This window comes from Gorilla gorilla, chromosome 16 (genome assembly GCF_029281585.2).
Source record: "Gorilla gorilla gorilla isolate KB3781 chromosome 16, NHGRI_mGorGor1-v2.1_pri, whole genome shotgun sequence".
Lineage (NCBI taxonomy): Eukaryota > Metazoa > Chordata > Mammalia > Primates > Hominidae > Gorilla > Gorilla gorilla.
This window is the reverse complement of record NC_073240.2, coordinates 44,307,487-44,321,405: the sequence shown is the minus strand read 5'-3', so window position 1 is coordinate 44,321,405 and position 13,919 is coordinate 44,307,487. Positions and strand designations below refer to the sequence as shown.

The following is a 13,919-nucleotide window of genomic DNA, read 5'->3' as shown; positions in this document are numbered from 1 at the left end:
AGGCAGGAGAACCACTTGAATCCCGGAGGCGAAGGTTGCAGTAAGCCAGGATTGCACCACTGCACTCCAGCCTGAGTGACAGAGTGAGACTCTGTTTCAAAACAAAACAAAACAAAACAAAACAAAAAACTTTACAGCAATCCTGGTCCCTACCATGGAGCATGTGTTACAGGAAAACAGCCAGTCCACTCTGCAACCAATTTGGACATGGCCCTGAAAATCCTTTTTGCACAGAAAGGGGAAAATAAGAGTACTGGCAGAATGTCAGATGCTGGGGATGCCTCACCCTCTAGTCTCATGACTATGACACATGAGACGGTGTTCCGCTGTACCTCTGCCCCCCCTCCCCACTGTTTGTGGATCTGAATCTGGAAAAGAGCTTGGAGAGATTTACAGGCCTACTCTTCTGCAATCAGTAAAAGAGTACCATGTGGAGGCAGAGAGCCAGAATAGGTTGTGGGGAGAAAGGGACAGTTTCCATAGCAACTGCAGAGATGAGGCCGCTAACTAGCACAGGGTCTCAGTATAAAGGTCAGCAGTAGTTAACCAAAGATTCTGCTTTCATCAAGTCTCACAAAGAGACTAGACAATAGATCTGAATGGTATAGGGAAGGATCACACACTGATTAGATGGTGGGGGCAGAAACTCAGCCTTGTGATCTCAGGCCCTGCTAAAATTGGGTTTTATTAATTACAGTGCAAATGTAGATTATGATAGTACTAAAATTGCTTATGTGTGCTGGATGAGTATTTTGCAGGCTCACTGCCAAAGGCTGACAATGTCACAGAAAGATTGGCTATAGGTGTCTGTTAATTATCCTCCTCTTTCCTTGGTTAACAGTATTCCAGCCATTCCACTGGGTGATGATTCCAGTATGATTATATTGTCAAAATATATGTATATATATTTAGAGACAGAGTCTTGCTGTGTCAGCAAGGCTGGTATACAGTGGCATGATTGTAGCTCACTGTAACCTCAAACTCTGGGCTCAAATGATCCTTGCACCTCAGCCTCTGGAGTAGCTAGGACTATTTGAGACAGGGTCTCACAGAGACAGGGTCTTTGTGTGTTGCACAGGTTGGTCCCAAACTCCTGGCCTCAAGCAGTCCTCTTGCCTTGGCCTCCCAAAGGACTGGGATTACAAGCGTGAGCCACTGTTCGCAGCCCAGAAATTTTTTTTTTTGTTGAGACGGAGTCTTGCTCTCTTGCCCAGGTTGGAGTGCAGTGGTGCGACCTTGGTTCACTGCAACCTCTGCCTCCCGGGTTCAAGCGATTCTTCTGCCTTAGCCTCCTGAGTAGCTGGGACTACAGGTGCGCGCCACCACGCCCAGCTAATTTTTGTAGTTTTAGTAGAGACGGGGTTTCACCATGTTGGCCATGCTGGTCTCAAACTCCTGACCTCGTGATCCACCCACCTCGTCCTCCCAAAGTGCTGAAATTACAGGCATGGGCCACCGTGCCCGGCCCAGAAAATATTTTTAAGTGTTAAATTGCACATAGCACTGTCCAAAGTGCTCTATAAAGAAAACTGGCCAGGAGTGGTGGCTCACATCTGTAATCCCAGCTGTTTGGGAGACTGAGGCGGGTGGATTGCTTGAGCCCAGAAGTTCAAGACCAGCCTGGGGTACATAATGGAACCCCATCTTTACAAAAAATACAAAAATTAGCCGGGTGTGGTGGTGTGTGCCTGTAGTCCCAGCTACTCAGGAGGCTGAGATGGGAGGATCAATTGAGCCCAGGAGGCAGTGAGTCGAGATCTCGCCACTGCACTCTAGCCTGGGCAACAGAGCAAGCCTCTTATCTCAAACAGAAAAAAAAAAAAAAAAAGAAAAAAGAAAACTGTGGAGCATTAGCATCTGTGTCCCAGAATTTTATAAGCAAAGACAGAAAATGCTCTGATACATATGTATAAGACATAGAAAGCTAAATAAAAAATTAAATACATATATGAATTATAAAGTATTTAAAAATCTATATTGAATTTAGGAAGTGTGCTATGGCAGAAGCCTGGTAGTAAAACGATGCAATTCAAAGGCCCTTCCAAGGGTGTTACCAGTGGAGGGTCTTGGCATGTTGAAGTCCAGGTTCTTGGCATATTGAACAAAGAATTGGACTAGCTGGGCGCAGTGGCTCACGCCTGTAATCCCAACACTTTGGGAGGCTGAGGTGGGTGGATCACCTGAGGTCAGGAGTTCGAGACCAGCCTGGCCAACATGGTGAAACCCCATCTCTACTAAAAATACAAAAATTAGCTGGGCGTGTTGGTGGGTGCCTGTAATCCCAGCTACTCGGGAGGCTGAGGCGGGAGAATTGCTTGAACCCAGGAAGTGGAGGTTGCAGTGAGTGGAGATCGTGCCACTGTACTCCAGGCTGGGTGACAGAGTGAGACTCCATCTCAAAAAAAAAAAAAAAAAAAAAAAAGAATTGGACAAAATGCACAAACAAACCGATGGAAGATGAAAGCATAGATTTATTGAAGTGAAAGTACATTCCACAGAGTGGGAGTGGGCTCGAGTAAGTGGCTCAAGGGCCCCAGTTGCAGAAATCTTCTTGGGTTTAAGTACTCTTTAGAGGTTTCCTATTAATTACATCCTATGTAAATGAAGACTTGGCCTGCGACCTATTGGAGGCTGAAGTGGTGGCTTGGCCAGTGACCAATTAGAGGCTGAAGTGAAGTTACACCCTTTGCAAATAAAGACTTGGCTCCCACCAATCAGAGGCTGAAGTGAAGGCTCCCTGTCTCCAGACACTATTCTCCTGCCTCAAGGGGATTATTAGGGACCTGTGATATGCATGATTGTCAGACACAGGTAGTAGTGTTTGATGGCTATGGAGCCTCCTGTTTTGTTTCATTTAACTATTGACCCCCTGGAATGACCAAGTATGATCTTTTGGGAGCTCTCCAATTCTGTAGCTTCTTCCACAGTCTTGTCAAGCAAAATTGGCAGATATAGTGGCACACCAATGCTTTTGAACTGTGATGAAGGACCCTTGAATTGTCGAAGGTGTCTAAGGATCCACCACTGAAAGAGGAGGTTAGAAGAGGTGCAAGAGGAAGGCACTATTATAGGCTCTTTCCTTGGTTATGCACTGGAGTCAGCACAAGGCAAAAGATAGTATAAATCTCAAATGGTTTGAAAAGTATCGGCTAAGTTTAAACCAGTTAGGGAATTCTCAACCCCCAGGCCTTCATAATGTATAGTGATAAATTATCCAATAGGTAAATTAAGCGCACTCTTAACAAAGTGGGAAGGGCATCTCTAAGTTTTTCTGGAAATAATTTCATATTTGGCATTTAAAGTGTTAAAGTTGTCCCCATGAAAAATCAGAGCTTTACTTGCAATTAGTTGCACTCATCTTGAATTAGGTGTTCATAGGAGAGAAGAACATCATAATTATTTCAATGCTTAAAGTCTCCATAAGATTTAAGGCAGCTCTGGCAATTCATAAAGAAAAGATGCTGGGCCTTCTCTTCTAGCCTGATGAATGTCGTTAGTTTTTCTGGGGGTCTGAGCTCATTTGGCAGAACTCCAGCCCTGCTCTGCTGGATTGCATGGTTTTATCCACCAAAATATCCAAGGGAGCTGCATACAGCTCAGATTCCTTCCCTGCACTCAGTTCTGCCTGTAAAGCATTCTTACACAGAGAGAGGCGTGTTGGATTACAGAAGTGCTGTGTCAGAGGCTTATCCTTGGCTTTTGGGGGAAATACTATGATCATAATGCATACCAGCAGCCATAGGGTCACCTCAGCCTGAACAGCTGGTTTGTCTGCAAAGGCATGGAGTAAAATAACCTTTAAAAAGGCACTGAGTAAAATAATATCTAAAAAGGTTGAGATGGGGAAGAAGTCTGCATTTGTTACTATGTCTGGGCCACAGAGGAGGCCCACAATAAATATTTTTCTAATTATTATTTGTTCACATTAAGTAAATGGGCAGAGCAATGGGACTGGGTTTACCTTCCCCCTGCAGAGCATTGCAAAGGACAATGAAGAAATTTCCCCTTTTTCTTCCCTCACTTCCCACATTCTTTTATTTAAGAAAGTGATTCCCAAAAGCGAAAAAAATAATTTATCAATACCATCTTCCCTTATCCATTTCATTAGCCTGTGAAATGGAAGGTAGTGTTTGGCTGTGACCTCTGATACCATCTTTTCTTTTAATCTGAGCAAAGCTACCTCTTACTGCAGGGATCTCTTAAGGATTTTCTTTGTGGTGGTAGAGATGATGGTGGTAAAGAGGATTCAAACCTAACTATATAACTTAGTTTTCAGGCCATACCTGTGTGTGAATTATATTTTGCATCTTTTTTTTCCCCAAAGTATTCATAGAATGGAGTTATTTCCTTTCAAGGAATGCTTGGGTTGAAGAAATATTATTCCCTTTACAATATCACAAAATCACAAATACTTTGTCTTTCTTCTCATCAGTTCCTTCTCGAAGATCCTTCATAATATGCCCTAACTTCCCTTTCCAACATTACCTCCTGCAAATATCCTGTTTTTATTTTATTTTTATTTTTAAAATTTTATTTATTTATTTTTTGAAATGGAGTCTCGCTCTGTCACCCAGACTGGAGTGCAGTGGCACGATCTCGGCTCACTGCAACCTCCGCCTGCCAGGTTCAAGCAATTCTCTTGCCTCACCTTCCCTAGTAGCTGGGATTGCAGGTGTGCACCAACATACCTGGCTAATTTTTTATATTTTTGGTAGAGACAGGGTTTCACCATTTGGCCAGGCTGGTCTTGAACTCCTGACCTCAGGTGATCTCTCCGCCTCGGCCTCCCAAAGTACTGGGATTACAGGAGTGAGACACCGTGCCTGGCCGCAGATATCCTGTATCAACCTTTTTATTCAGTCAGTCTGAACCACTTGCCTTTTTCTCATTCTTGTATTTTTTGTTTAGGCTGTTCATTTTTCCTTGAATACTCTGTTTTCCTTAACTCATCTAAGGATTTATTTATTTACCTTTACCTTATTTGTGGAATAAAGATTCATCTCATTCCACAAAGGATTTAAGGGATATGACCGAACTCAAACCCAACTACTTCTGCAAAACTGACTTTCTTACTTACCAACTATGTGAACTTTGGCAACTTGCTTATCTTCTCTGTGCTTCAGTTTCCTTGTCTGTAAAATTAAAATAATAGCACCCCACCTTATAGGGATTATTTTGAGAATTAAGTGGAACGACCTTTTAAATATGCTTAGCACAATGCCTGGAATTCATTCATTCATTCAATAATATTTATGGCCAGGCACGGTGGGTCACATTTATAATCCCAGCACTTTGGGAGGCTAAAGCAGGAGGATCACTTGAGGCAAAAGTATCACTTGAGGTTGCAGTGAGCTGTGATCGTGCCAGTGCACTCGAGCTTGGGCAACAGAGCAAGACTCTGTCTCAAAAAATTTGTGTTTTAATTTATTGATTGATTTGTAGAGATGGGGGGGGGTCTTGCTATTTTGCACAGGCTGGTCTCGAACTCCTAGCCTCAAGCAGTCCTCCCATCTTGGTCTCCCAAAGCTATGGGATTACAGGCTTTAGCCACCATTCCTGGCCCTCCCGTATGCATTAAATTGTCTCTTGATTACCTGTAATAACTAATACAATGTAAATGCTATGTAAATAAGTGTATTTTTTGGCAAATAATTACAAGAAAAAAAAGTCTGTGAATGTTCAGTACGGAAGCAACCACCCTTTTTTTCTGAATATTTTCAACTGATGTTTGGTTGAATCCACAGATGCAGAATCCACATATAGGGAAGGCTGACTATATTTTAAAACACTGCAAAGAAGAATCAGGAGAAGGCAGGGTGAGACTTCAGACTAAGATGTAAGCCTGACATCTGTGGAAGGAGAGAGGGAAGGAAGGAGGATTGGAAAGGAAGAATCTTTTTTTTTTTTGAGATGGAGTCTTGCTCTGTTGCCCAGGCTGGAGTGTAGTGGTGTTATCTCTGCTTACTGCAACCTCCGCCTCCCGGGTTCAAACAATTCTCCTGCCTCAGCCTCCCGAGTAGGTGGAATTACAGGCGCCTGCCACCACGCCCGGCTAATTTTTTGTATTTTTAGTAGAAACAGAGTTTTGCCACGTTGGCCAGGCTGGTCTTGAAATCCTGACGTCAGGTAATCCACCTGCCTCAGGCTCCTGAAGTGTTGGGATTACAGGTGTGAGCCACTGTGCCCAGCCCAGTGGTACATTTTCATGGTTGTCACAGTACATACTGCATGAATAAGTTTATCTGAAATTCTAGAATGGGCAAAACTAATCTACAGTGACAGAAAGCAAATAAATGATTGCCTAGGGCTGGGAATTGATTGCAAAGGGCACAGGGAACTTTTTGGGTGATTGATATGTTCTATATTTGATTGGGGTCATAGCTACACACAACCGCGCACGCGCGCACACACACACGCACCCATTTATTGAACTCATCAAACTCTACACTTAAAATGGGCCCAATTTTAATTGTACATAAATGATATATAAAGTTGACTAAAAAACACAAGATAGGCCGGGCAAGGTGGCTCACGCATGTAATCCCAGCAGTTTTGGAGGCCAAGGCGGGTGGATCACTTGAGTCCAGGAGTTGAAGACCAGCCTGGCCAACACGGCAAAACCCCATCTCTACTAAAAATACAAAAATTAGCTGGGGGTGGTGGTGTGCGCCTGTAATCCCAGCTACTTGGGAGGTTGAGGTACAAGAATCGCTTGAACCCGGGAGACAGAGGTTGCAGTGAGCTGAGATCATGCCATCACACTCCAGCTGGAGTGACAAAGTGAGACTCTGCCTCAAGAAAAAAAACAAATGGCAGGGCACGGTGGCTCACGCGTGTAATCCCGACACTTTAGGAGGCCAAGGTGGGCAGATCATGAGGACAGGAGATTGAGACCATTTTGGCTAACATGGTGAAACCCCGTCTCTACTAAAAAATACAAAAAAAAAAAAAAATAGGTCGTAGTGGCGGGCGCCTGTAGTCCCAGCTGCTCAGGAGGCTGAGGCAGGAGAATGGTGTGAAACCGGGAGGCGGAGCTTGCAGTGAGCCAAGATCGCGCTACTGCACTCCAGCCTGGGTGACAGAGTGAGACTCCGTCTCAAAAAAAAATAAGAAAAAAAACAAACATGAGGTATCACTTCACACTGACAAACCAAATGTTAGTGAGAATGTGGAGCACCTGAAACTAATATGTTGTTAGTGGAAGTATAAAATTATACAATCATTTTATTTATTTATTTTTAATTTTTTTTTAGAGACATAGTCTCGCTCTGTTGCCCAGGCTGGAGTGCAAGTGGTGCGATCATAGCTCACTGCAACCTTGAACTCCTGGGCTCAATTGATCTTCCCACCTCAGCCTCCCTAGTAGCTGGTACTACAGGCTGGTGCCACCATGCTTGACTAATTTTTAAAACATTTTTTTGTAGAGATAAGGCCTCCCTGTATTGCCCAGGCTGGTCTTGAACTTCTGGCTCAAGCGAACCTCTCAACTCAGCCTCCCAAAATGTTGGGATTACAGGCACGAGCCACTGCAGGTGGCCTACAGTCATTTTCAAAAACTGTTTTTGGCAGTTTCTTATAAAGTGAAAGGAGCACACATCCTATGACCCAGCAGTTCCACTTCTAGTTATCTACCCAAGATAAATGAAAACAAATGTTCACAAAACGAATTGTTTATAAATGTTCATAGCAACTTTATTTATAATAGTCTAAACCCAAATATGCAGTAACAGGAGAATTAATAAAACAAGTTGTGTTGCATACAATTGAATGTTGCTGAGCAATGAAAAAGAATGAAGTACTGATGCATGCAGCAACATGCAAAATGTTGAGCAAAAGAAGCTGGACACAAAAGACCACGTACTGTGTGATTCCATTTATATAAAATAGTATTACAGGTAAAATTAATCTATGGTCATAGAAGTTACAATATGACTGCCTTGTGGAATGGGGATTGACTGGAAGGGACCATGAATAACTCTCTGGAGTGATGACAATGTTCTATATATTGATTGATATGTAGGTTTCATGGCTGTATATGTTTGTCAAAGCTCATCAAATTACTGGCCAAGCACGGTGGCCTATGCCTGTGTTCCCAGCGTTTTGGGAGGTCGAGGTGGGAGGATTGCTTGAGCCCAGGAGTTCAAGACCCACCTGAGCAACATAGTGAAACCCCATCTCTACAAAAGAAAGAAAAATTAGCCAGGTGTGGTGGTGCATACCTGTAGTCCCAGCCCCGAGGAGACTGAGCTGGGAGGATTGCTTGAGCCCAGGAGCTGAGCCCAGGAGTTCAAGGCTGTGGTGAGCTATGATCAAGCCATTGCACTCTAGCCTCGGCCACAGAGCAAGACCCTGTCTCTTAAAAAAAAAAAAAACTTACACAATTAAGAGCTATAGATTTCACTGTATTTAAATTTTACCTCAATAAAAATATCAGTCACTAAAAATAAAAAACAAAATGAAAGAAACAAGCCTAACTATTGAATTGGTAGTATTGTTTTAAGTGATTTTAAAATACAGTAATTTAACTTTATATATATATGTTTTTTAGACAGACTGTCACTGTCACCCAGGCTGGTGTGCAGTGGCATGATCACTGCTCACTGCAGACTTGACCTCCTGAGCTCAAGTGATCCTCCTGCGTTGGCCTCCCAAAGTTCTGGGATGTAAGCCACCATGCCTGGCCTGTTCATTTTCTTTGGGTGTGTTGACGGTGTTCTTATGTTTAAAATATTCTCTTTATTTTATTTTATTTCTTTGAGACAGAGTCTCACTCTGTCGCCCAGGCTGGAGTGCAGCAGCGTGATTTCGGCTCAGTGCCACCTCCGCCTCCCAGGTTCAAGTGATTCTCCTGCCTCAGCCTCCCAAGTAGCTGGGACTACAGGTGCTCGCCACCATGCCCAGCTAATTTTTGTATTTTTTAATAGAGACGGGGTTTCACCATGTTGGCCAGGCTGGTCTTAAACTTCTGTCCTCAGGTGGTCCACCCACCTCAGCCTCCCAAAGTGCTGGGATTGTAAGTGTGAGCCACCAAGCCTGGCCTAAAATATTCTCTATATTTTAGACACAGAAGTATTTTGGTTAAAATTATATGATGTCTGGGATTTGTTTAGAAATCAGTTTGGGGGAAGTGGGTGGATATAGATGAAATAAGATTGAGCATTTGTTTGAAAAAAAAGAAAAATTTCAACAAAAGAAGATTGAGCATTTGTTGCTAATTGTTGAAGGTGGATTATATAAGTACATAGCTTTTAAAATTTTTTCTGTTAATAAAAAGACAATATCTTCAAGCTTTTTGTTATAAGCAACCAGAAGGGTGAAGTTGCCATCAACTGAGATGGGGAAGGCTGCAGGTGGAGTAGACTTGGTAGAAGAGATGAGTTCAATTTTAAGCATGTTGAATTTGAGATGTCAATTGGACATCAAAATGAAGATATTGAATAGGCAGTTAGATACATAAATTGGTAATTTTGGAGAGAGGTGTGGGTCAAAGACATAGTTAGGAGTCATTGGCATATAGATTGTATTTATAGCAATGTGACTGGATGAAATCAAGAAAGGAGTGAGAGTAAATAGAACTTAGAACATAGTAAGTACTCAAGAAGTATTCATTATAACCACATGACTAAAATTCTTTCGATTTCTGTCTCACAATTCCTACAGAACTTTTATTGTATCTTGTACTATCATTATTTCTATGTCTTATCTCCTTCCTAGATTGTAAATTCTTTGAAGCTAGAAACTGGATATTACTCATCCTTATACACTGCTCTCTCTCCACCACCACCATGGAGCCAAAATGGTACCTTGCATTTAAGTGAATTGAAATTAATAAATGAACCTGAGTTTGTGAAGAAATTTTTGGTCAGTTTTATGGGTTTTCTGACTTGCTCTGACTTTCAGTTCTTGAGACTCTGTGTGATGTGCTTATATGTGAGTAGAGCCAAGATGCATTACTGCTATTCTTGCCACTAGTTAGTTAGCACACTAGCTCTGTACAGCCCAGATCAGCCTTTGAGACCTAGCTGTACTGAAGACACTGCAGAAGGGATATGCTCAGAGTAGAATGGGAAAGGGTAATAATGACACAGGAAGTAGGATCCAAGAGTAGGCACTGTGTTCATGCTATGTTACTTTTACTTTATTATTTATTATTATTTTTTAAATTTTATTTGAGGTTCAGGGGTACAAGTGCAGGTTTGTTAAATAGGTAAATTGCATTATCACGGGGTTTGGTGTACAGATTATTTTGCCACCCAGGTAACAAGCATAGTAACTGATAGTTTTAGATTCTCACCCTCCTCCCCCTCTCCACCCTTAAGTAGGCCCCAGAGTCTGTTGTTCCCTTCTTTGTACGTAGACGTTACTTTATGTACACACACTACCTCAGAATATGAGTAACTATTTCACAGCTCAGCCACTAGGACACAGTGGTGTCCTTGTCCACTGAAGTCTTCTCTTATATTCTTTTTAGATTTCTCAGCCCCAGGACATAAAAACTCCCTTCTTTCCATTGAAACATAAGAGTTTAGGAGTAACTGTTTTGTTTTTTGTTGTTGTTGTTGTTGTTGTTGTTTTTAATTTGCAAAATGAACTTTTCTCACCTTCTACCATCCTGGGTCTGATTTCTGGCAGTTTCCATAGTCTCTAAGTATATTCCTTCTCTTGTCCTCATGCTGTTCCTATGTCAGGTGCAGGTTAACTTTTCTTTAGTTTTGCTTAGTACCAAACTGCCCAGCTCCAATCTTGGATAATTTGGTACCATTCTCTTTCTTTATTTTTTATTTAATAACCAGAGTATAATTATCAAGATCAGGAAAATAACATTGATTTGTTACTAATCTACAGACCTTATTCAGATATCAACAGTGCTCCCATTAGAATTATTTATAGAAGAAGGGAAACCAAGTTCTTGTCCAGGATTCAGTTCTGGATCATCTGTTACGTTTAATGGTTTTGTCTTTGTAGTCTTCTCAAATCTAGAACATTTCTTGAGACTTTGATTGTCATTCTTGACCTTGGCAGCACTTCTCTCTCTCTCTCTCTCTTTCTCTTTGGAGAATATGGGCTGTTTATCTGTAAAGCACCCATTAATGTGGATTTATCTGATTTTTTCTCATGATCAGATTCAGGTTATACATTTTTGGCAAGAATACAATTAAAGTGTGATATATCCTCAGTGCATTATATCAAGTGACACAGATGGCTTTTTGTTCCCTTACTGGTATATTAACTGAGATCACTTGGTTGAGTTGGTGAATACCAGGTCTCTTCACTGCAAATTTACCACTTTTCTCTTTGTAATAATTCAGTACATTTTAGGGAGATACTTTGAGATCATGTATATACCCTCTTTCACCATATTATGAGTTTTAGCATTAATGATATTTATTTTGAATCATCTTTATTGTGAAACATAGCACACATAAAGTGAATAAAATAAAATATAAATGTACAAATTTATGAATTATAAATAGTATACCTGTGTAATGCCTCTGGTAATAAAAAATAGAACATTTCCAAGCACCTCACATGCCTCTTAATGAATTACAACCCCACTGTTCCCTATACAATTAACCATACATTCTTTTATTGCAATCCTGTTATTAAAATTTTTTATGATCTAAGTACACATCTTTAAATATTAAAGTTTAGTCTCACTGAAAAACTTTTGTTACTGTAGTAAAATACACATAACATAAATGTACCATTATAACCATTTTTAAGTGTATGGTTCAGTGGCATTAAGTACATTTACATTGTTGTGCAACCATCACCACCATCCATCTCCAGAACTTTTTCATCTTCCCAAACTGAACCTATGTAAATCATTAAACAATAAATTCCCTTTCCTCCCTCCTCCTAGCTCCTGGCAGCCACCATTCTAGTTTCTCTCTTTCTGAATTTGCCTACTCTAGGTACCTCATATAAGTGGAATCACACAATATTTGTTCTTTTGTGTCTGGCTTATTTCACTTAGCATAATGTTTTCAAGGTTCATCTGTGTTGAGCATGTTCATATCACTCTCGATTTTTATTCTATAGTACTGGCTTCCAGGAAGTTAGGAAATGGAAAGAAAGCTGAGATGGTGGAGAAGAGCCAGGATTTATCGAGTCACAGGATGAGAATTTTGAGGAGGGAATGGCAACAGCATCAGACACTACAGACGTCAAAGATAATGAGGTAATTTGTTGTTGTTTTTTGAGACAGAGTCTCACTCTGTAGCCCAGGCTGGGGTGCAGTGGCGCGATCTCGGCTCACTGCAACCTCTGCCTCCCAGGTTCAAGTGATTCTTCCACCTCAGCCTCCTGAGTAGCTGGGAATACAGGTGCGCACCACCATTGTATTTTTAATAGAGACGGGGTTTCACCATGCTGGCCAGGCTAGTCTTGAACTCCTGAGCTCAAGCAATCAGCTTGCCTTGGCCTCCCAAAGTACTGGGATTACTTGAGCTACTGCGCCTGGCTGATAATGAGGTAATTTGACAAGAAAATTTTAGAATCAGTCATTAACACGTTTAGAGTAACTACTTTGTGTCTGGCATTGTGCTAGGCATTAGATTTATGGAGGTTGAAGCCAGACTGCAAATGTAGAGAAGTAGAGTGGACAGGAGATGATACTTGGATGTGAAGATTTGATTACTTCTATACAAAGAGGGGAGAGGCCGGGCACTGTGGCTCATGCCTGTAATCCTAGCACTTTGGGATGCTGAGGTGGGCAGATCACCTGAGGCCGGAGTTCGAGACCTGCTTGACCAACATGGAGAAACTCTGTCTCTACTAAAAATACAAAATTAGCCAGGTGTGTTGCACATGCCTGTAATCCTAGCTACTCAGGAGGCTGAGGCAGGAGAATCAGTTGAACCCAGGAGGCAGGGGTTGCCGTAAGCGGAGATCACACCATTGCACTCCAGCCTGGGCAAAAAGAGTGAAACTCCATCTCAAAAAAAAAAAAAAAAAAGGAATATATGATTGTTTTCCTATCATTAAATTTGGCACTTGTCAATTCTCCTCAGTAGAATACTCTGCCACTGAGCTCCAAAACTATGAGTTTTCATAAGATCGTGAAGCAACTTTAAAGGTTGGTGGAATACCTGTGAGGGAAGAATAAGCTGGGCTAGGGTTCTTTTGCTTAGAGAAGTCTTTGAGGAGGCTTCAGAAAAATACTCACAAACTAAGTCATATAGCATTTAGATTTGTTGTTTGATGGTTTGAAATTTATTATATAATTATAGGACCAAATGAGATGATCCCAACTTAATGACATCTATCTAGGTTTTAAAGATAGCAGTTAAAGACAATATGAGAGGAAATGGCTTTAAATTCTATAATAAAGGATTTAGGTTAGAAGATTGGAAGATTAGTATTAGAAGAAAAATTTCTGACAATGAGGTTTGTTAAACTTTAAAGCAAGTTAACCTAAGATCTGATGAGTCTTCTCTGGGAGGGCTTTAGAGGTAAGTTAGATTTCTCTGTCTAAGGTGGTTTAGGAAAAGATGTTACCTGTAGACAGGTAGATGTGCTGTTGGTCCTTTGCAGTCTAGGAATCAATAAAGGCCTTTGGCTCATCTAGCTGCAACCATTCTCCCTGTAGTTTGTTTTTCTGGATAATTTAATGATTAATTTAATTGCCACACTGCCTAACAAGGAATTAATAGTTTTTCTTAACAGTTTTTTTTAAGATTCTTGTTTAGTAATGCAAATGGCTCACTCATTTATTTATCTATTTTTAGTCAGGTTGAGGTTTTTAGGCTTTTTTTTTTTTTGAGACGGGGTCTCACTTTGTTACCCAGGCTGGAGTGCAGTGGCGCGATCTCCGCTGACTGCAAGCTCCGCCTCCCGGGTTCACGCCATTCTCCTGCCTCAGCCTCCCAAGTAGCTGGGACTACAGGCGCCTGCCCACGCACCCGGCTAATTTTTTG

At 41.4% G+C, this 13,919-nt stretch overlaps 1 protein-coding gene across 2 annotated transcripts in view; it reads left to right on the top strand.

Annotated features, from left to right (window-relative positions):
• TP53BP1 (tumor protein p53 binding protein 1) overlaps nucleotides 1-13,919 on the top strand; it is a 102,955-nt gene that overhangs the window by 970 nt on the left and 88,066 nt on the right. Inside the window, exon 2 of one of the 2 annotated variants that reach the window (XM_031002288.3) lies at nucleotides 12,043-12,181. The exons of the other annotated variant lie outside the window; for it this stretch is intronic. The gene's annotated coding sequence lies outside the window, so the exon portion shown is untranslated. The remainder of the gene's footprint in view (nucleotides 1-12,042; nucleotides 12,182-13,919) is intronic. 2 annotated transcript variants of the gene reach the window in all.